The following is a 23,402-nucleotide window of genomic DNA, read 5'->3' as shown; positions in this document are numbered from 1 at the left end:
ATCTGATCTTAACATCTTCTGTTTGGCCTGAATCCAGCTTGTTCTTTGTTTCTCTTCCACAATTTTTCTCAGTCTCTTCTCAGTATGCTTGCAGAAATCTTACCTGGAATACTTAGTAGAGAAATTTCTTTAATTCTCACATTCAACTTTATTTCCCTTTTTCATAGATGGGAACTATGACAGCTCTACTCCAATTACCTGGAATTTAACCTCCTTCTGACTATGCCTTCTAATTATGCAGTGTAGCCACTGCAGAACTTTAATACCTTTATATTTGAACATTTCTAGTTGAATATTGTCTACTTCAGCTACCTTTCCACATGTCAGGTTTCGATTGCTTTTTCCCATCTCAAGTTGATATGCGCTCCTATTTGCATTCTACTTGAAAATTTTCTACTGCTGTTCTGTCACTGCTTGCTTCATTTAATTCTTTCAAAGTGATTACTCCAGTAATTATATCTTTAGTTTTCATGTCACCTTATCTTGATTTCTTTGACAGTACTCTTTCCTTCATTCCTAGGCTTTTCAGTAATCTCCAGAACATTGCTACTTTGATGTTTATTATTATTATTCAGGCCTCCATGGATCAAAAGAGTCATCGTTGGAGGTCCTTCTTAGGAAACACAGAGTCTATCGTACCACTCCTTGAACTCATTGACCATTCTTGCTCTTTCTCTCAGGCAATGCATTCCACGGTTCAACCACCCTCCATACAAAGAAACCACTCTTGCTCACAGCTTCCTTTCGTAACTTCCAGGGATGGCTAGACCGTGGAAGTTATCGTCATCGATAAGGAGCGATGACAATTGCTCCTTATCATCTATATTCTTACTGAAGTCTTCCCATGAGATTTGTTTAGGTATCTGTATGCCTAGCTTAGCTCTTACATTTTTCTCTGTATACTTTTAGGGCATTGCCAACTTATTTGCTAGAAACGTTTGGTATGCTTTCTTCCTTTCCAGTACAGCTTTAATTTCTTGTGTCCTCCATGGTGTTCTTATTTTTCTGTCGTTACAACTTCACACATGTCTTCCTAGCTGAATGAATGTTTTCTTCAGAATTTGCCACTGAGACTCCAAGGTTTGGTTTTTGTTTTCAAACACTTTTTTTTTTCTGATGTTTGCATAGTTGAGTGTCCAGTTTACCTGCTCAACTTTTAATTATTTTTAAAACTTTCTTACATACTGTTCTGTGAATGTGATATTCATTTTTATCATACTTAAAACTAAGTGATGGTCAATTTCAGATCTTTTGTACACTCTTCAATCTGGAAGTAGTATGAAGATATTATTATCAACAACATAGTCGTGGGGCTTTTCTGATTTCTTGCATCTTTTCTCCATGTGAACTTGTGCACGTCATTATTTTGGAACATGCTATTAGTAATGACTAATTTGTAACCTGAGCAGAAACCCAGCAGGTACTTATCATTATTATCAGCTTTGCTCTTTTCTCCAAATTTTCCCAAAATGTTTCTATATGCTTGATTTAGATCTCCAACAAGGACCACTTTCACCATTTTCTTTGTCAGCTGCCTACTCTAATAACTTGAAAAATTTCTCCATTTCTTCCTTCTGTGCATCCATAGGCCCAAATAAGTTTGTCCATTTCTCTATTTTGAATTTGCTGACATAATTATACTTTAAAACTGTCTTCAAAATTTTATCTTTGTGTTTGGTGTTGAATGCTATTGCTACTCCTTCCTTTCCTTTATCATAGTTGCCTGCATATAGCATCTTATATTTATTATTTAGTAAGATTTCACCTGTTTGTCTCAGTAATGCCATTTGGAATATGTTCATGTGCAACTTTTCCAGTTCAGTAAGTTTGATTTCCTTTCCATTAATATTCCTTATATGTTCCTACTATTCCTTATATATGATGGTTCATGGCTTCAATTATTCTGATATTTGATTTATTCTTGTAGATGTTAAGTTTGAGTTTGTTCTAATAATTGACTTTTCGCTGTTCGTCCTGAGCCCATGACAGCCAGACAATCTTCCAGACAGCATAAAATATCATATGCATTTCTAGATTAACCAATAGAGAGCCAAATTACCAGCCATCCTCATTTGTTCAATACCCAGTGGATACCTACTAATGGAGTGCACAGTGAGGCTTAGACATTAGATCAGAAGCCCCAGTTCGTTCTCTGCATTCCTTAAATGTGATGTGATGTGGAGGTCTCCTAGTTATTTGGCTTTGATTTTTAAGTGATTCTTAAGCAATTTTTTCTTTCATTTTTATATTTATTCTGTGTTTAAAAATACTATGCTATAAATATAAGATGCTTATATTTATAAGCATAGCGTTTCTCAATTATAGCACAATTAGGTAGTTGCATGTATGCCAGGATTGTCAGATGTGCAGCCTGTAATGAGATTTTAATGCTTAAATGTAATGTGGCCTTGCTTTACCCTTTTTTCTGTTTTTACACTGATTTCTTATTTATACTACACTTATCCCATTGTATATGAATTTATTTAAAAAGTTTTGTTATAATGAAATGTACTTTAATATCGCTATTTCAGTTTATGACAGAAATTTTAACTGTAACAAAAATAGTTTCCTAGAGAAATAAATTTGGCAGGCATGTATAGAATGTTCACCACAGTTTGTGTAGTGAACATTCTATCAGTGTGCTTTTTTTGGGGGGGAGAGATAAGATGCAACAGTATGGTATACTGATACCTTTATTGTGACACTTAGAACACAGCATCTGTATCGTTTTAACTTGCAACTTTTCCTGTTAGCAGGTGCTGGTATGCATTCTTTGCTATTCAACAAAAAAAAGTGCTGGTTAGAATATATGTAAACAAAGAAAGGTTACATGTAATCTGACATAACTGACTTTATGCTGTACTTTTTTTTTTATGAGTACACCCCTAACCTTTGAATTACAAGGCAGATTGATTCTGCATAAGTACCATGTAAATTGAGACTAGCATTTGTATAGAAAATGAGAGGGAGAGGGTTCATAACACTCAAATTTTAAAAAAAAATAAATGTAGTACTTATTTTTATGCATAGATGCACAATAATTTTACAATTTTACAATAATAACAATTTTATAGCATAATAAAATATGCTATGAACAAAACAACTTGCAGTGCCTTGAATCAGATTGTTTAATTTGAGTCTCGGCTCTGGTAGAGTTCCAAGGGAATGGAAAGAGGATAAAATACTTCCTTTGCATAAAGGAGGCTGCAAGACAAAAGTAGCAAATCATTGACCAATCAGTATCTCAGGAGTGGTGGTCAAGGTATTGGAGAAGTTATTGGTTAAAAGTTATTAATTCAGAATGGGTGGATAGAAATTGGATACTTGTGTGCTGGGCAGCATGATCTTGTGAAGGGTAGATGATTCCTTAGTAATTTATTCACTTTTCATAATAATATAACAGTTGAGTTGGGTTAGGGGTGGGGTGGTTACATGATGATACTGCTAGATTTTGCAAAAGCATTTGACAGGGAATCACATGAAACTTTGTTATATAAATTAGAGCAAATAGGCTTGGATGTGAAACTGGTGAGGTGAATAAAAGGGTGGTTAATGGATAAATATTAGAGAATACATAATGAAAATTATGGAAACAACTACCGTGTTAGAGTAAAACTTTAGTTTAATATAAACCAAAATAAACACTTTCGACCTTCACATCAAGGTCATCATCTGGAGTATACACATATATACAAAGAAACAAGCTGCGCTACAGTCTACATGGCATTGGAATAAAATCCAGGATGTACCATTGGAGTAGAGGATCTTTAGAGGAGTTGAATATGTTTTTTAATTTTAAAAGTGGCATTAAGATTATAATGGTGTACTGACCAAGTTACTGACCAACCATTACAACTATTGGCCTGACCTATGGTGAAAAAAAAAACTTACTACAGCAAAGCTAGAGTCCTATTATTATTATTATTAGGAGGTTACAAAATTAAATTAAGCTGGAGAGCAGCATTTTTACAAAAAGGAAAAAAATTACTAAATAAAAATAAAAGATTACTCATATGTATAAATTACAACCAACTGGTATGGATAGTGGCCAATAAAAGCTGAAAATTGCAGAGTCCTAAAGTCAGAGTTTGCTGGAAACTAAGTGGGCTGAATGTGTGGCATCCAAGTTTTTAGGATTTTTATGCCACCATTATTGTTAAGATTAGGGTGGTTAATCAAAATTTCACAAGCTGCTTTAAATTTCCGTTCATACCAGATTTTTGTATGATGTAATGAGTGTACTTTTCCAATCAATTTGGTGTAGGGTGTTAAGAGTGTGATCTGAAAGGCCTGCTTCACCAAAATTAAATTTAATGTGTCGTTTGTGCTCTTTTTTACAGATAGGGATTGTATGTCCAGTGTCCCCAATATAAGGTAAGTTACAGGTGCAATAGATGGAATAAAACCCAGGATGTACCACTGGGGTAGAGGATCCTTAGAGGAGTTGAATATGTTTTTTAATTTTAAAGGTGGTTTAAAAGTGGCATTAAGATTATAATGGTGTAGGATTCTGTTAATTTTTTCTGATAACCCTTTAATGTATGGGATAGCTATGGTTTTGCTGTAATCTATATTATTATTTGATCAAGTTTTATAAAGAACTATCAATAGTATTTTTGCTATAGCCATTATTTATAAATGTATTGCTAATAATTTTTAATTCTTGTTTAAGAGCTTCATTAGAGCAAATTGTTGTAGCTCTATTTTTGAGGGTGTTAATGACTCCAAATTTTTGTGAAGGGTGGTGATATGAGTTAGCATGTATATATTGGCCGGTAGTATAGGTTTGCGGTAAACAGTGAAGGATAGACAGTCTGAGGGAAGACTTGTGACTAGTGTATCATGAAAGGGAGTGAGTTCTGATTTTCAATTTCAATAGTAAATTGTATGCGCTCATGTTCAGGTGGCTAAGGAAAAGTTTGGCAACTGTGTGGCCAGTAATGAAAACATTGTCAACGTATCTAAACCACACTAGGTTTAGAATAAAGAAATCAAGAGCACATTGCTCAAAGACTTGCATATAAAAGTTAGTAATTGGGGGAGGGGGGAATCGAGGTGAGCTCATGGCCATACCTTCTTTTTGTAGGTAAAATTTATTTTGTGACATGAAGTAACTGGAACATAGCATGTGGACAAAGAAAGCTATAATGTTGGGCAGAAATTAGTTCTGTAGGAGAAGAATTATGTTACTAATTGGGACATTTGTGAAAAGAGCAGAAATGTCAAAACTGACTAATAAATCATCTTTGCTGAGTGGTATGTTTTTAATTTTGTTTATAAGTGTTGTGTGTTCTTTATATAGGAGGGGAAATGACCTCCTTGAGTGTTGACGCTAATTCTTGGCTAGGTGATAATTAGGGCTGTCTATTCTCAACTATTGGCCGAAGCGGAACGTTACGTTTGTGTACCTTGAGAACACTGTATATTCTGGGAGAACTGGTGTAATGGGATATAAGTTTTTTTTAACAGTGTCTGAGAATAGTTTATTGGAGGAGAATTTATCAGAAAATAGTTGGTTGGAGGAATTGAGTCCAGGAAAAGGCATGTGACTAGTGTGCCACAGGCTCTACTCAGGCCACTGCTATTTAACTTGTACATTAAAGATATAAGACATGACATAAGGGGAAATTTATTTGCTAATGATAGAGAACTGGGGTACAGCAATAGGTGATAAGGATGATGTGAAGATCTTTCAGGACAACTTATACAGACTAGCAGTTTGGCCAAAGAAGAATGACTGTCAGTTCAATGTTACAAAGTGTAAGATTATGCATTTTGGAATGAAAGGATTATTAGTTATGTACTGCATTGATGGAACCAAAGAAGAATGACTGTCAGTTCAATGTTACAAAGCGTAAGATTATGCATTTTGGGATGAAAGGATTATTAGTTATGTACTGCATTGATGGAACCAAACTGCAAGAAATTACAGTCTAGGGATTTGTAAGTTTTAGTGAACTTTGGATTAAAGTTCAGATCTTTTAGTGACTTGCAAAAGTCACTAAAAGATCTCATGCCACAATTACCTGGTTATTGAAGAACACACTAACAAGCAAAGATAAAGGAGGTCCTCATATCTTTATAAGGCCTTGATACTGTCTCATCTTGATTATTACATGCAGATAAGTAGATGTAGAAAAGTTGAAAGGATCAGAGACAAGTGAGCAACTGGAACTCCTTATGAATATAGATTGAAGATTTATGGTTTAGAGAAATTTGCAGATAGGAGGAAAAAGGAGGTGATTGTGTATAATTTCCCCTTCCTTTCCTCCTATCCAACAATTTCTGACTTCATATAGTAACTTATGTCTCTATGAAACATAAGTTACTTAAAATTGTTATAGGATTGACAAAGATGAAATTTTTCAGTACATGACTAGTATGGGAACTAGAGGTCATTCTTCCTGGAAATGAGGGTGTTTAATTTGCAAGGGGACGAGGGCTAGATTTTTTGTGTGCAGGGTGGTAATTGAGTGGAATGGGTTGCCATAGTTAGTTATGAGTGTTATGTTGGTGAATGAGTTCAAAGCAAAGTTTGACAAGTATTGTACAAATGAAGCTTAGTATTTGGTTTTCTGAATGTTAGTGGTATCCCACGATTGAGTCTGCAGACTCCATGGAGGTGTCCATAATAATAATTTTATCTAAACAATTTATAATTAAAGATACAGTGCAATGCACACAGCGACATTTGAATGATTGTCTCCTTATGTTATTTTCAAACAATTTACATTAATAAATAATACAGTAGTACATACATTAGTGGATCAGCTGTTTGCATATAATACCTCATTGTACCATACAGTCAAATAACGACTGGTGTGACATGATGATGCGAAATTGGATAGGATAATTAATCCTACCCAATTTCATCATCAGCAAATTACTGAATATTTCCCTTCAAATTATTTCTTATATCATTTATTTCCAAATTAAGCACAGAGCCTTACGACACACTGTTAGTCACTTGCTTTCTTCTAGTTTCTACTCCTCCATTTGAAAATTATTTGGTACCTGCCTGTCAGCTGCCCTCGTATCCATATCACCAGTTTCATATCCATCTCTATTTGTTCCAATTTGCATAACAATTTCATCTGGTATCCTGTCAAACAGCTTTACAAAATCAAGCAGCATCATTGTTTATCCATTCACTTCATCCAACTTAGTTGCCGCTTTGCTATAAAAAGTAAATTACTAAGGCATGACAGACCCTTCACAAAACTATGCTCCCCCCCCTTCATAGACTATCATATTCTTATTTGCCCATTCTTGAATTCTCTCCTTCAACTTTTCCAGTACAAAAAAAAAACACCCACCTAATGATGTATAATTTGCTACTATAGTGTTAAAGCTTTCTTTATGCAAAGGAATTATTTTGTTCTCCTACTTCCTTTGGATTTTGCCAAAGCTAAAACATAAACAGCCTAGTCAGAAGCATTGCCAGTTCCTTTGCATATTCTTGTAAAACTTAAAAGCTATTTCACCTAATCCCACATTGAGATCTGCAGTATCCTTAATATTGCCAATTCACCAAGCTCTGTCAATCAGTCCATTATCATAACTGTCACAGCAATATCCTCACTTTGGATGATATACCCTTGCAAAGTTCATCCACAGTACTAGTGTACTGTAGGTTGACCAACCTCTTATGGATGGTTTTCCCATATATATATATATATATATATATATATATAAAAGTGGTCACTTACTAGCATCATCAGTGGTTAAATTTATTCTTCTGTAGTCATTTTTTTCTCTTACTTGCTGCATAATGAAAGAACTGTTTAGAATTTCGTTTAGCCTGCTTTGACTAATTTCTTCCTATAATCTCATTTTGCCTTCCCTAACGTGTTGGTCACCTTTCTTGCTTGACCACTGTAAAAAAAGAAATGCTAAAAAAAATAATAAAATAAATAAAAAAATTGCTGAAACCTAGAATTGAACCAGTTTGAATTAGGTATTTAATTTAAATTTTTTGTAAAAAATTTATTACAAATTATTATTATTATTATTATTCAGGCCTCCAAGGAGTCAAAAGACTCATCGAGGGAGGTCCTTCCTAAGACATAAAGTCTATCATACCACTCTTTAAACTCACTGACCGTTCTCGCTCCCACCACTCCATCAGGCAATGCATTCCACGGCTCAACCACCTTCCACACAAAGAAACCACTCCTTACCCTCTTGCTCACAGTTTCCTTTCGTAACTTCCAGGGATGGCCTCTTGTCATCACTCCTTCCCGCTGTTCAACCAAGCGAAAGAACTCCCCAGTATCAACCCTGTAACCACCTCTCAACAGTTTAAAAGTCTCAATCATATCACCTCTCCTTCTTCTATCCACCAAACTCTGCAGTCCACATTCTCTCAGCCAATCCTCATAACTATCCTTGTACAGTCCTGAAACCATCTTTGTCATCTGTCTTTGTATCCTTTTCACAGTTAATTTATCCCCTTCAAATCCTGGGGACCAAATCTGAGAACAATAGTCCAAGTGTGGTCTGATCAGAGACTTATACAACGGAATGATAACCCTCTTATCTCTGCAGGTCAGTGTCCTTCTCATAATAGCAGCAATCCTCTGTGTTACCTTCACCACCTTTGCAGTATGTCCCCTAAACTTCAGGTTTCTATCAATCATCAACCCCAGATCTCTTGTCTCCCCTACTTCCTCCAGTATAACTCCTCCCATAGATTATGCAGAATCCCATCGATGTTTCCCAAACCTCGAGACCTTACATTTTGCTGCATTAAACTGACACCCCCATTCATTTGCCCATCTATCTAGCTTATTTAAATCCTCTTGCAGGGCTACCACATCTGCACTATTACTAATAATCCTTCCCAGCTTCGCATCATCTGCAAACAACTGAATATCCCCCTGCAATCCACTGGCTATGTCATTGATATAAAGGTTAAACAATATAGGTCCTAGTACTGGTCCCTGTGGGACCCCACTTGTAACCCTCTGCCTCCTGGAAACTGCTCCACCATACACAACTCTCTGATACCTATCAGACAGCCAATCCTGAATCCAGTTAACCAATCTGACATCCAGACCCATGTGCTGCAACTTAAATATCAGCTTATCATGTGGCACCCTGTCAAATGCCTTCGCCAAGTCTAAGAAAATTGCAGTATATGCCTTTCCCTCATCTAATGTTCTTGAAACTTTATTATAAAAGGCTAGCATATTGCTAAAACAAGAGCATCCTTATTAATTTCTATCATAATTCATTTTGTAACGGCATCTTGTGATGGTGTTATTATTGTAATTTTTAAAGCAGCAGTAAGCATATATACTTTGAAGTCATATACTTTTTCAATTTCTGTATTTGTTCCATGCTTTCTTCATCTACATGAATCTCAGACTTGCAGCTAGCCATTCTGTTTACTTTATTTGCTGAATGCAGAATTCGTTGTGGTATCAGAAAGAATCTAGTGTAGTTTACAAACATGTTGTCAGGGCATCAACAACTAATTTGAGTTTGCTGCTGCTTCAGAATGCTATTATATTACTTTCATGAACTCCTTTCAGTGTCTGCAAATTCTATTAGCAATTTTTCAGGAATATGAACATTTTATTAGCCAAAATGTTTAAGCTCCATATCTCCATGTTGATAAATGCATTCATTCCTTTAAAATAATTCACTAATGTATTTATTTTACAGGATTTTTAGATGTTAAAAAAAACAGGATTAGATGATAAAACCTTAAATTTTTCTTCATATTTAGGAAAGAACATGTGAGGCCTTACCTAGTTCTGTTTTCAAGAAATTATCAGATCTAACTGTGAGTACTACTTTTTTTTTAATTACCCATCAACTGTATATACGGGGGGGTGGAAAGTTCTGTTAAATACCTAGAACAAAAATGTTTTTTCATATATAAATTTTTTCCTGAATTTTTTTTAGGATATATAAGAAGACAAAATTAATTTTTGTTCTAGGTGTTTATCAGAACTTTCCAGACCTGCCTCGTATATGTTATATTCTAATTAGTGTAATACCTCTCGTAATTTTTTTTTTTAATATGCAGTGGTTGTAATCCAGTAAAATTCAGTTCACTCGTTCACCTTTCTCCGAGCAAAAAAATATAGTACATACACATAAACACACCCCTACTAACCACACTGTTACACAACTTCCAGGAGTGATCCCCTTGTTTTCTTCCTACTCATCATGTATTGAAAAATTTCTGTTATGTTAATCTTATAAAATAATTTTATATATAGTAACTTCCAGATTTCATCACTTTTCAAATCATTCATGTCTTCCATTCTTTAATTTTCCCTTCTGCAAACTAACAGCATCTTAACTTTTGCACCTGGGAGACATGCTTACATCACATTCTCATTGAGTACATCTCTTATCATAGAATCTCTATGCCATACTCTTTCCATACTCAGAGTTTCTCAATCTTTCTTACTTTTTTCATTCACTTCAGCCTTCATTCTTCCTCCAGCTGTGCCACACACCAAATGTTTCTCCAGCTGCTAAGGCTCACATTTTTTCCTGTGAAAGGCTGCATAAACACTACAATTCTCTCATTGCCACTTCATCATCCATGTTACTTTCAGCCATAATTTTACATTCTGATTCAATTTTGTTCACTATTGCTTACTCCTTCCTCTGTTCTCTTCTGCAGTTTCACTATCCTGTTTAACATCATCACCTTTAGTCACTTCATTTTCCAACTTTTGACGCCTCACATTTCTTTCACTTGCTCGCAGAATATTTCCTACACCCTCTCTCCACTTGTTTTCGCCATTTCACTCCTAGTAATAAGTATGCACTGCATTTCACAAGAATCCTTCATACGTCTTGGCCACATTTTCATTATGTACATCAGGGGCATGTAAGATGCTTTTTAAACAATATCGCACAATAAGATTCAAAAACAAACAAACAAACCCACTCGTCTACATAATGAAAAATGAGAAAAATACCACCAATAGTGATATCGCCCGTGTTTACTGAAATATTTAGATAAACAACTAGATATAGTAAACCTCTGTTATAAAAGCTTATGTACCATTGCATGGTAATTGTTTTGTTATAACAAACCTTCCTTACTTTTTGTTTTTTATTGTTAAGAAATGTATAGCTAAAATTTTTTTAGGTGTATTTCAAAGTTCCAAACCTGTTGCACTTCACACAAAGTGTACTTATATAAAGAAATTTGTTTTTCAAATTTCTTTATATAAGTACAAATTTTATAAAGTACAAATTTGTGCTTTATAAAAGCACAAATGTGATGCACTTGCTTTGTGTTTTTCATTATACTACACTAATAGCATAGACTCACTCTTTAGGATGAAAATTGGTATATCATCATCAGTTTCACCATTCTTGGCCGTTTCTCTCTATCCATTATTGCCACTGACTTAAATCCTGCAAATTCTTTCCATACTACTCAATCTTCTCATCTACACACGCTTGCCCTAGCTGTTCTCTTCTGTTTATACCATATTGTACTAAGCATCAAGGTTTTGATCTTTCTATCCATTCTACAGATATGTCCAAAAAATCTTTAGTTTCCTTCAAATTATTTTCTGCATTAGATTCTCTTTTTCAGTTGACTTTTCTGTACAGTTCATTTGTTACCTTTTGCACCGATCCAATTCATGGAATCTTTTATCACATGTTCTGTATATGCTATATCTTTATGGATTCTCCAAAATAATTCTAATAAGGTATTTGATAAATGATTAATGTTTATAAGCAGCTAGTTTCTTATATAAGTTGTATTTGAGGTTGATTTATTGATTCATTGCATCTTTTGTTACATTTGGTTCACTGGTTCGTGGTAAAACCACTACCATGATATTGGTGACAAAACTAAGAGACTAATATTAATCCCATTACTGTGACTTATGAAATTAAATGCCAGCCATAGTTTTTGAAGATTCATATATATTCCCAAATAATCATTTAACTCTTAATTAATTTTATCTAAGGGTTAGATAAATAATCAACCAACATCCATACTGTCCAACTCCAAACATACTGAACAAACTTTTCATCTTCCTTCATTCCATCACCTCTGTTCTTTGGAACAATTTCCCCATACTGTTTTTTCCACTGAGTACAATTTCCAACTCTTGAAGAAACATCAATAGGCTACCTTTTTCTCCTTACCACTTACCCACACATGACACTGTAGTGTTATTGGTCCTGTGACCTTTCATGTGTGGGATCATCATAAAGCATGTGTGCGTGCACACACACGCACGCGGTCTAGCCACAAATATTGTTACAACTTGAATGGTGCATAAACCTTTAATTTATCAGTAAATAATTTACAGCTTTCAGCACATACAAAAAAACTACATGTATGATGTGCATATAGCAACACTTAATGTTTGAAATGTCCCCCTTTTGCCTTCATGCACACAACCGAAGTCTGTGAGGTCACATATTGATGGTGGCACTCACAACATCGAAAGGAAACATTGCAATTTCTCGCTCCAAATCCACCTTCAGGCTGGCGATGCTGGTGTGTTGTTTCTTGTAGGCTACTCTCTCAAGCTCAGATCAGGATTTTCAGACATCCAATCAGATGGTGATATGTGGTTGGGCAAATGTACCTAACCTATACAAATAACAAACCAATCACATATTGGGACATATACCCAATCATTTTGGCTGTTAAATGACTCTTCAATGGAAATCTTCTCACTTGTGAAGAGGATATATGTCTTGTTTGTATACCACCAGAGAACTGCCTTTTGATTTTATCACACTCTGCTGCATAAATTGTGTTTGGAGGTGTACAGTGGAACTACGATGGACTGTCATCCCCAGATCGTTAGTTAGTGTACATGACTTCATCGTTCTCTGTGAAACGTTCATCTCTTGTGATATCTTTCTGCATTCTCACAGAATTTTGGTGGAGACGTGCTTTACAGTCCTCAAGCTGTTTTTCCTAATGCAGCTTTGTTGACCTGTTCTTTGATGGCGAGTTATGTCTTTTGTATCATTATAACTGTTAATAGTCTGAGACACAAACATCCTACTGATCTTGAGTGCATTTAGCATGTTGAAAATAACAGGTGGCTGTATTCCAACCTTGTTTTTTTAAATTTATGAAAATGATTAGTTGGTTTAATTGGAATTCTCTGTCTAAAGTTTTTAAGGTAAACAATTATTTCTTGCATTATCTTGAATATTTAATTTTTAGTGATGTTTCCTAAAAACTAACAGTAATTTATAATTTTAGCATGTTGAAATTACTATTATGTGCCATCCAGTCGTTTTCGATTCTTGGCAATCTTGTGAACAAAAGCTCTTTATTCTGCTCAGCTTCTTGTCCTTTCTTTTAGCAGGTGTAATTTCAAGTTGGTAAGTTCTTTTTGTTGTCCATCCAACTCTTTTGTGATCTTCCTCTTCTTCTCATTCCCTCAGTCTTTCCCAACATAACTGCCTTTTCCAATGATTCATCAGCTCGCATAATGTCCAAAGTACTTCAACTTCTGTTTAGCGATCATAGCTTCCAAGGAGCATTCTGTCTTTATACTCCCTGAAACCTTCTTATTGGTCATTCTTGCAGTCCATGGGATTCTTAATAGTCTCCTCGACACCCATAATTCAAATGAATCAATCTGCTTTCTGTCTGTTTTCTTAATCCAGCTTTCACATCCATACATCACTCTGGAAATACCATTGCTTTGACAATTCTAACATTTGTGGCCTTACAGTTTAACATAGCTTTTTTTCACATGACTATCCTTCTTTTAATTTCATCTTCACATTTTCCATAATTTCTGATTCTGGACCCTGGTAAATCATAAACTTTACTGATGCAAAGATAAAGCAATATTTTTAATATAAATTTTTTATATGCCAGAATTTTCCTATATGCACTGTTTTTCATATATTCTATTAAATGTTATAATTTCTTAAAAATAGTGACATTAATTTCTTTATTTGATCACTGGCTATGTGAATTATGCTGACTCATTTAAAATGCTTATATTAATTTAAACTCCAAACAGAAGAATAAGAAAGTAAAGAACAATAAGGATTAAACTGATTTGAAGCTAGTGGTACCCATTATAAAATGGCACAGTGTTATAGTATGCCGTAATTAAGTTTATTATCTTCTTATCAATGTTTTCATTTTGAGTTATGCGGTATTTCTGAAGTTTTCAATATCGTATCTTGTATTTGGCTCTCTGAGGAGGGGGGGGGGAGAGGCACATGATTTTTGTGTTGAGCAGTGATAGAATTTTATTAGTAAATAAGTTTTGTTTTTTTATCTTAGTTTTTTTCTGGATATAGTTTAGAAGATTATGAATTGAAAAGTTCTTTTACATAATTCCATTAATAATGTGTAATTATTATTAGATGTATTCACAGAAGAATAATTTTTATTATGCCGACAAAGGTTGGTCGATTGGTAGAGCCTCTGCTACTAATGGCTCAGTTAAGTAAGTTTGAGCGCGGTTAGTAGTTGGAAGGGGTTCAATCGTTCAATGCTGCTGGCACACTCTCCCTTGATGAGTCTTTGGACTCCCTGGAGGTGTCAAATCATAATAATAATATTGCAAATATTTTGGCTAGAAATAAAGAAACTGGCCATAATCAGTTCATCAGCATAATCGCATTGGTGAAATTAGAACAAATAATGTTAATCCTGTTTACAGAGCCAAGCCACATGCTGGAATGCCACAATATGGGTGGATTACAAAATTAAATGAGATTATAATTAAAGATACAAGTAAAATTAAAATGATTTGAAATACAAAATTTAGATTTAAAATAAAAGTGGGGGGAGGTGAAGAACACTATTGTTTGCCATGCCATTTATGAGAATGACTCTTCCAAATCTTGGTAATGGATAGCAATCATTCTGATTTAAGTTTAGGTGGTGTAGAAGTCTTTTAGTACTCTTTTTAAATAACCACTCAAACCTAAATCAGCACTGATGTAAAGGGCAAGTATTGGGCCAAAGGATATTGTGATCCATTTTCCCACGAATTCACACAATTCGTGGGAAAATTCATCGCATAGACTTCATTGCGGGGAAAATTCTTTGCAAGAAAAATTTGAAATCCTTTTGTCATGTAATTACCATGTTTTTTTATATTTATTATGCATTATATTTAGTGTTCTGAAATTTTCTATTCTGCATAAAGTTACTAATATTCTTTCTTACTAAAGATTCTGTAGATATTAAGTTTTACAAAACTGGGATAGGGTGGTTAGGGAGAAAGATCACCATATTTAAGAATATTTAGAGATAATAGTTATTTTCAACTAATATTTATAGTTAACTGTTTACATATTCCTGTTAACTATTCTAGCTATTTGTTAGAATAGTTATCAGGGAGAATCAAATATTTGAGAATAGTTTAGGGAAGAAGGGCACAATATTTAAGAATATTTATTCTTCCAACCATTCACTGTTTTTCTGTTCTATGCATTTAGACACCTATTCCAGTGTGATATTTTTTATCTGAACTAATTCAGAAGGTGAGGTGTTTAAGTTGTTGAATATACGTGTATTTTGATAGCAGCGTAAAGACATCTTGTACGCTGCTATCATTTGCAAAGCTAGTTTAAGATCATAGGTGTGCTATTGAGTAAATACATTAAAGAAAATGATAATAAAATTCATCATTATGTAAATCAGCATAAGCTAAATTGCCATCTGCGGCTGCAATACTAGTCTTTACCTTTTCCTCCAATACTAGTATTTTATGACACTAAAAAATTTTAAAATAGATATTTAGTCTTCTTTACTGAAAAAAAAAATAAATAAAAATAAATAAATTACATATAGAGAGTGATATATAGATGCATGCTCCTAAAGTGAAATAAGTAATTAATTACTTCTCTTGTGAACTGTTCAAAAGTAAACAGTAATCAGAAATATGTCGTTAACAACTGACTAGATAGCATACACTCTCCCATCAATGAGCTGTGGATTTGAAATTTGCAAGGGTCATGGATGTTTGTAATTGTTTTCAGGTGAGAGATGAATTTCGTCATCTGATGTTAGACAACAGCACTGTTTATTGGAGGCCTGAAGAGGCTTGAGTGGTTTCATGTTTCTCTAGAGCAGGATTTCTGGACCAGGTTAAAACAAATAAGTTGAATTGAATTATTTCAGATAATGTGTGTGTGTGTGTGTGTGTGTGTGTGTGTCAGATCTGGATGGATGTCGGTGTGTGCAGAAAAATAGCGAACGGTTTGCAGAATAAATATTAAATATTGTGCCTAAACAATCCTATTCCAGTTTTGTAAATATTAATATTCCATCAACAGAACCTGTATTATCTAAGTAAGAAAGAATATAACTTTTTAAGATGAAACAGAAATTAGGAAACTCGCAGATCAATAAAATATTACTTTCACTGTATAAGAATAAAAATATTATGAAAATCTAAATAAGTAATAGATAAATACATGAAAAAAACTTTTGTGAAATTTATCTTGCACTGCATTTACTTTTCATATATCAGTATCAATGCAATACGTTTCAGTTATTCTAGCAAATAACATTTTCAGCAAATATTTTGCTCGATGATTTCCCCCCATTGATGAATTGTCGGTGATAAATTGTCCACGAACCTTGTGGTCACTCTTCACTCCATGCTAAGCAATTCCAGTCTCTGGTTTATTATCTATGACAGTGGTGTTCAACCTTTTTCACTATCAAGCAACTTTTCTATAAAAAGTTATTCGGCGATCTACTCTCTTATATAGATCATGATCCCCCAATCTAATATCTGATTATGCACAAATAAACAACTAAAAAAAAATACAAAACTAAAAACTTTATTTGTGTATTTAAAAATTTATCACTTTTAATTGTTTTAATATAACAAAAAAAAAAAACATATTGGAATAAAATCTTTATTTCTCTATTTTGGAAAACCAAAGTTAGAAAAAACAACAGATTGATTACAAACTCACAAGTTACAGGAAATGCTGGTTGATTTTAAAAAAAAAAAAAAAAAAAAAAAAGAAAAAGTGAAATTTGGCATTGTTTGGCCCTCACAATATTTTCATAGTAGAGTTGATATGAAGACGTGGCCAATTGCAGACAATTTTGACTTTTGATTGTAAGTTGCCGGCCATCAGAAAGTTGTTTGAACTCTTTCTGACTAACTTCAGAGCCTGCAAGCCTTTCTCATACATACAAGTTTCAATAACAATCTTTCTAATGCTGCCATGTACAGCTTCGGTGACAAAAAAACATTGCCTTTGTTTTTAACACTTTAACATATTCTTATTAAAGCAGTATATACAGTAAGCTTCAAAAGAGTTATTTACAAAAACATCTAATACAAACTATACCGAGACAAAGTTTATTTTTTTACAATATTCACATGGGACTTAACCTAAGTAAAAAAATCGATGTAATGTGCTTTTGAATATTTAATATTTAAGCTACAATCGAGTTTTTACACTTTGCTTATAATCGTATTCACTCAGCTCGCTGTTTGACTTCCACTGATCCAAATTAATTCATTTATGCGGACTTATAAGAAAATTACTGATTTGAAAATTTTAACGAAAAATAAACAATAGCAATACACTTAAAGTGAATTAAAAATAATACAAAATAATCATCATCATCAAATTCCTGCCATGTACCCTCAATTTTCAGTTTTAATTAAATTTGTAAGGAGGAGTACACAAGAGATCGACCAAAAATCGCTCCCTGGTCGATCGCGATCGACTGGTTGAACACCCCTGATCTATGATATAGCATAGATATTTTTGGACCAAACATCTTTTTTTGTCCAAGTGCGAGCTGAAGCACACCTAAACCTGGCAAACACTAGAGGAGGGGCTGTTTATCTTTCGTGGATGGTAAATAAATATATTCCGTGTGATGATACAGTGTTCCCCCTTTATACGGGTGTTCACAGTACCATCTAGTCCCCCCCCCCCCATTTTATCGGGACTCCGGAACTGGCATAGGCTGACGAATCAGACCTGTGACTGGGTCAGTATTCCTGACTGTAATCCGTGTGTGTCCTCGGACCAGTTTGCCTGCTTGCAGGATGATAAATACCAGATAAACTGGCGGAAAAAACCCTGCTGTCCATGCCCAAGACCGGCTAACTTGGCTATGGCTGAGGAAGATCCTTGAGCTCCTCACGTCGTTGACGGGAATCGAACCTAGGACACTCCTTCCCCAGGCATATGGTTGCGAAGTGCAAAGCCACTAGGCTAATCACGGATGGTAACCAGGAGGTGATTTTTTGTGAATTACAAAGATCCTAAACTATCTTTTCAGGATCTTTTGTAATTGCTTCTAAGATGCCTGCAACAAATGGGATAATAACTCACTGTATGGGTTTAGGCTTGGACATATTTTGTTAGAATGACTGGAGATTTTCAGTTCTTTGCTAATGGTGCAGTTTGGAAGATCATAAGTAACATTACTGATAATTTCCTTCAGGATGATTTGAATAGACTTTTTAGTTCATCATCAAATTCCTACCATGTACCCTCAAGGGGTGTACAGGATATGATAGTACTACATGAAAAAAATTGCATCATTACTAACTTCCTATCACAATTTTCCTCCAAATCAGTCTGTTACTTGTCAAGACTCCAACATTATCAGATCTTATATTTCTATCATCTAAGGCACTTTGTACTGTATCAATCCACCTATATCTTGGTCTTCCTCTGGGTCGTTTTCCTGCCAACCTGGCAGAGAACACTTGTTTTGCTAATCTTTCTTCACCCATTTTGTTTAAGTGACCATACCACCTAAGATTAGCTCTGCTAACGCATTCCTGGTTGCTGACTTTTTAGTTTGGACAAATAATTTTTTTTTAAATAAATGCAAGGTCTTAGTACTTTGATATGCAGAGCTGTGTTGATGGAACTTTGCTTCATCAAGAGGGTGGATAAAATTCGTGATTTTTTTGTGGGTGGTGGTTGATGGTGGTCTGAAGTTTAGAGTTAGAGGGCAAATTGCAAATGTTATGATGACCGCACAGCATTCCTACTATGCTAAGGAACACACTGACAGATGAAGATAAGGGTTCATTCCCAATAGACAAGCTTAGATGTTGGATGTTATTCCTAACTTATTTTTAATTAAATTAATTAAAAAATTTATACTTTAATTTTAATTAAATTATAAATTTAATTGTAGATTGACTTTTTACAACACCTGCCTGTTTTTATTAAAAACTTTCTCTCTTGCCAAGTCTCAATTCCAAGTGGGAAGTTTGTTATCTCAAGCTTAAAGTGAAATTAAAGTGAACTCAGTTACTGAACAGCTTTCTCCCACAATTGCCTTTATGTCCATGACTCTTCACAATGTACTGTCAATCCTGCAACATGAGGGTCATTGAAAGACAATTTAACAAGCAATTGATCATGTCACTTCATTGGCTCAGGTCATGGGTTCAGGTTCTCTGCAGGAAAGGACTTGTTTTTTTAATCTGATTCACACACAAAAGGCCACAAGACCTATAGCACATTAGTGCTATGTGTGGGCAAGAGGAATAGAAAAAAGGAGGAATCTGTTCACATTCTGCTCGAAGAGCTGAGGGGTCTGTTCCAAAGACAGAAGTAGATGGAATGAAAGAGGAGGCAGTGAAATTGGTTCGGTGAGTTTCTAGATGGACTGTAAAAGTGTGTTGGTTAGCAGTGGTTTTTATTTTAATGATTTTGGATAAGAGTGGCCAGTTCAGCAAAAGCACTGTCCATAAAAGTATCTGTAGAAGAGGCACAAGTCAGAAACTGAACATCTATGAGAGAGAAAGATCATTAATTAGCTGGATTGTCCACTTCTGGATAGAATCGAGCAATCTTAGAAATGATTTTGGTGCACAATCCCAAATATGGGAGTTAGCAGCTGTGAAGGTGTGAAATTCCTCCATTGATGACAAGGGCAAAATTCTCTCCACTCCACCAAGAATAGCTCCCATAGTCTACTGACAAAAAGAAAACCAAAGAATCCTTAATAACCTGAACACGAACATAGCATTTGGTTCTGATGGTATCCCACCTATTTTGTTAAAAAATTGTGCCCCCATAACTAACGCCTATCCTGTATTGCCTCTTCAATCTATCCTATTCAAATGGCATCTACCCTACAATATGGAAACAGGTCTATATCCAACCCATCTCAAAGAAAGGTAATAAAGTCAACCAATGAGCTACTGTCCAATTGCTTTCACTTCTGTTCTCTCTAAAATTATGGAGAAGGTCAACAACCATTATTGAATCATCTAGAGCCACACCAACTAATCAGTGACCAATAATATGGATTCTGTCACTCATGATCTACAGCTAATCTTGCTTTTACCACCCACTTCTAGACTCAGGTCATGGAGAAATTTGGAGAAACTCATGTGGTTGCCCTTGACATTTCAAAAGGCATTTGATTGGGTTTGAAGAGTACCCCAAGATTCTCTTCCTTCACCCACTCTCTTCCTCTTGTACATAAATTACCTGCTCTCACAGACATCCAATCCTATCCATATCTTTGCTGATGACAGTACACTCCATTTCTCCTTTTTATTCAACAAACCTGTTAGTGCTCAAGCATTAAAATCCTGAAGTTCTATCACAACCAGAGACCTGAACTCAGATCTCCTAGCTATATCCCAGTGCAACAAAGACAACCTTGTAGTCTTCAATGTCACCAAAACTCAGTTCTATCTGATCTCTCAAAATAAAGAGCTTGCATCCCTCTCCTTTACCTTCCTCAATAATACTGAGATATCCAAACTATCAGATTTCTCTTCTTGGACTGACCTGCACCTCCAATCTCTCCTGGCACAACCACGTTTCAACCGTAGCTTCTGCAGCTGCCAAAAAACTTTGTGTACTTTTTCGCACAAGACGCTAGAAGAGTGATGCCACTAAGTTGGCTTGTCTAGGTGAGGTAACTACAGTACCATCTGGATGTGAGTGTGGTGTAAACCTTGGGTGGGCAGGAGGTGAGTTTGCAACATTTGGTCCTTTCAATGTCTGACTTGGACTTAGCGATTACTTTATAACCATTGCTGGCTTCAGTATACGTAGAGTTTGCAGCTGTAGAGTTCTCTTTTTTTTTGAGAAACAAAGCTTGGATGGTGGCTGAGAATTTGGAGCAGAATAAGGGATGAAAGCCTTCACTTTTGTAAGGATGATTTCTGTTATTCAGTCTGAGCAGGTGTTTGGATCAGAGTAACTGAAGCAGTAGTCGGACCATGGGAATGAGGAATAGAAATCAAGGAGGTCCCAGTTGGCACTCTTGTTAGTGCCAAAGGACACGAGCTTGTGAACTGGTGGGTGAAGGTTATTCTTTGGCAAAAGACTTTGAGTTTGTGGTCCGAGTTACCAAGAGGAGAATCTACAACCATTGTTAGGAAAAGGTAAAGTGTGGTGGAGGGGGTTGTCAGGTATTCTAGTAGGAAGATTGATGATGTGAGATATGGTCATTGCTGATGGCAAACACCTCAGCATCCTTGCCTATGCCTACTGGATTAGTAAAACTGGAGAAGGGGTGCCAATATGAATTGTGGACATTGAAGTTCACAAGAAGGATGACCTCACTATTTGGGTATTTCGACTTCAGAAAGTCTAGTTTTAGAGAGAGAGTTGAAGAGGTCTGAGTGGTTGATGGAGTTTGGAGAGCAATAGAGTGCATATGAAAAGAGCAGGTCATTTGGTAGAGAAATTTTGAGCCAAAGCAGATCAAACAGTGTGGGATTCAAGAATTTGCAGTCTCTGGTATGGTATTTCAATTCTGATGAATGCACAAGGTGGAAATCTGTGTAATCTGTAGTTTGGGCAGTTGAGGTGGACAGTGGGGTTCTGATAGGAATAGCAATTCAGGTTTAGATGACTATTGCTGGTGGTGGTGTACTTCATTTATATTGCTATTTAGGCCATGGATTTTGCCAAAGTGGATGTGGAAACATTTTTTTTTTTTGTAAGAATTAGTGTTGGTGGGTTGTTTGGTTGGATTTCTGTTGTTTTTTATGATTTTTGTGGTTGGATTTTTTATGGGTTTTTTTAAACTATTTTTTAGGGGAGAATTTTTGAGATCTACAGTAAAATTGCATTTTGTTGGATTGTAACCCATCTGTGTACACTTCTGCTGAAAATGCACTTTTTAATCCTGATCCTAATTTAAGAATGTGATAAATTGTTATCCCAGTATTATCTGAAATTAAGTTCTGAAGAAATCTTACAATCCCTGAAAATAAAACCAATTAATTACTACATAAGACAATATAAACAAAAATGGCTAGAACATTTAAATCGAATGGACAACAGCAGACTACCAAAAATATTATACAGATACAAAATAATTGGAAAAAGAAGAATCGGAAGACCAAGAAAGAGATGGCATGAGACTGGAACAGGCCACTTGGCCTAAATTCCATGTTAGGAAGAAGAAGTTCTTATGACTTATCTTTTACAGAATGCTAACATTCTTTACACGCGTTCATCAACTTCAGAAAAAGTGCAAAAAAAGCATTGAATATCCTTTGTACTCTATCCTCTACAGCAGGGTTTCCCAAAATGTGCGCAGAAGGTGAGTAATTGTTCTGCAAGAAGTTCTGGAATTTTTTATTTTAGTTTTCTAAGCATTTCTCATGAATAAATATTTTATAGTGGAAATATTCTGAGGAGAATAATATTCGCGAATATGTCAAAGCTCAGATCCAGAACGCCTAATAACATCTGTGTAGCAAATGTTAGTGACCAAGTCGTGTATTTTTAAAATGGAAGTATTCATGAATTATCTTTAATTTTCACACATCGAAACATTTGGAAAAGGGAATAACGCTGTTTATGACCAGTCATAAAAATTGCCTGCAAGCGGATTATAACAATGGACGGCGTATCCTCTGTTCTCAAAACTGAAAGAAATGACATCTGTGTAGCAAATGTCAGTGACCAAGCAGCATATTTTTAAACATGGAAATATTCATGAATTATCATTAATTTTCACACATCGAAATCTTTCAACAATCGGGAAAGAAAATACCGCTGTTTATGACTGATCATAAAAATTGCCTGCAAGCTGATTACAACAATGGGCGGTATCCTCTGTTCTCAAAACTAAAGTAAATAACTTGTGTCTGCAAGGTTTACAGTTCTGCAAGGGAGTGCATGCTCCTTTGGTTGAACCCTATTAATCAACAGGGTATCTGAATAGCCACTAGTGCTTTTTGCACATCACCCACTCAAAGTCTTTATGTTTAATCAAATGAACCCACTTTATCACTTAGATGAAAACAATTTTCTCTTAATTATGCCATAAAAATAGTCTCTTTCAGATCATCCTACATGGACAAGTCTCTTTTTTCTACATTGGGAAGTCCAATATCACACACATCACACTGCCATTTGTCCTTTTGGTGTGCACATTAAAGAGGCTGGAAGCTGTTGGCATGAATATCGACAACATTGCCTGCACCAAA

At 35.1% G+C, this 23,402-nt stretch overlaps 1 protein-coding gene across 2 annotated transcripts in view; it reads left to right on the top strand.

The window, feature by feature from the left end:
- Positions 1-23,402, top strand: part of LOC150096824 (uncharacterized) — a 99,272-nt gene that overhangs the window by 55,782 nt on the left and 20,088 nt on the right. For both annotated transcript variants that reach the window (XM_090408667.1, XM_090408666.1), the window contains exon 2: positions 9,734-9,790. The gene's annotated coding sequence lies outside the window, so the exon portion shown is untranslated. The remainder of the gene's footprint in view (positions 1-9,733; positions 9,791-23,402) is intronic.

This window comes from Typopeltis vanoorti, chromosome 18 (genome assembly GCF_054136105.1).
Source record: "Typopeltis vanoorti isolate ZY-2024b chromosome 18, IOZ_Tvanoo_1.0, whole genome shotgun sequence".
NCBI classification, from domain to species: Eukaryota; Metazoa; Arthropoda; class Arachnida; order Uropygi; family Thelyphonidae; genus Typopeltis; species Typopeltis vanoorti.
This window is presented reverse-complemented; position numbering and strand designations above follow the sequence as displayed.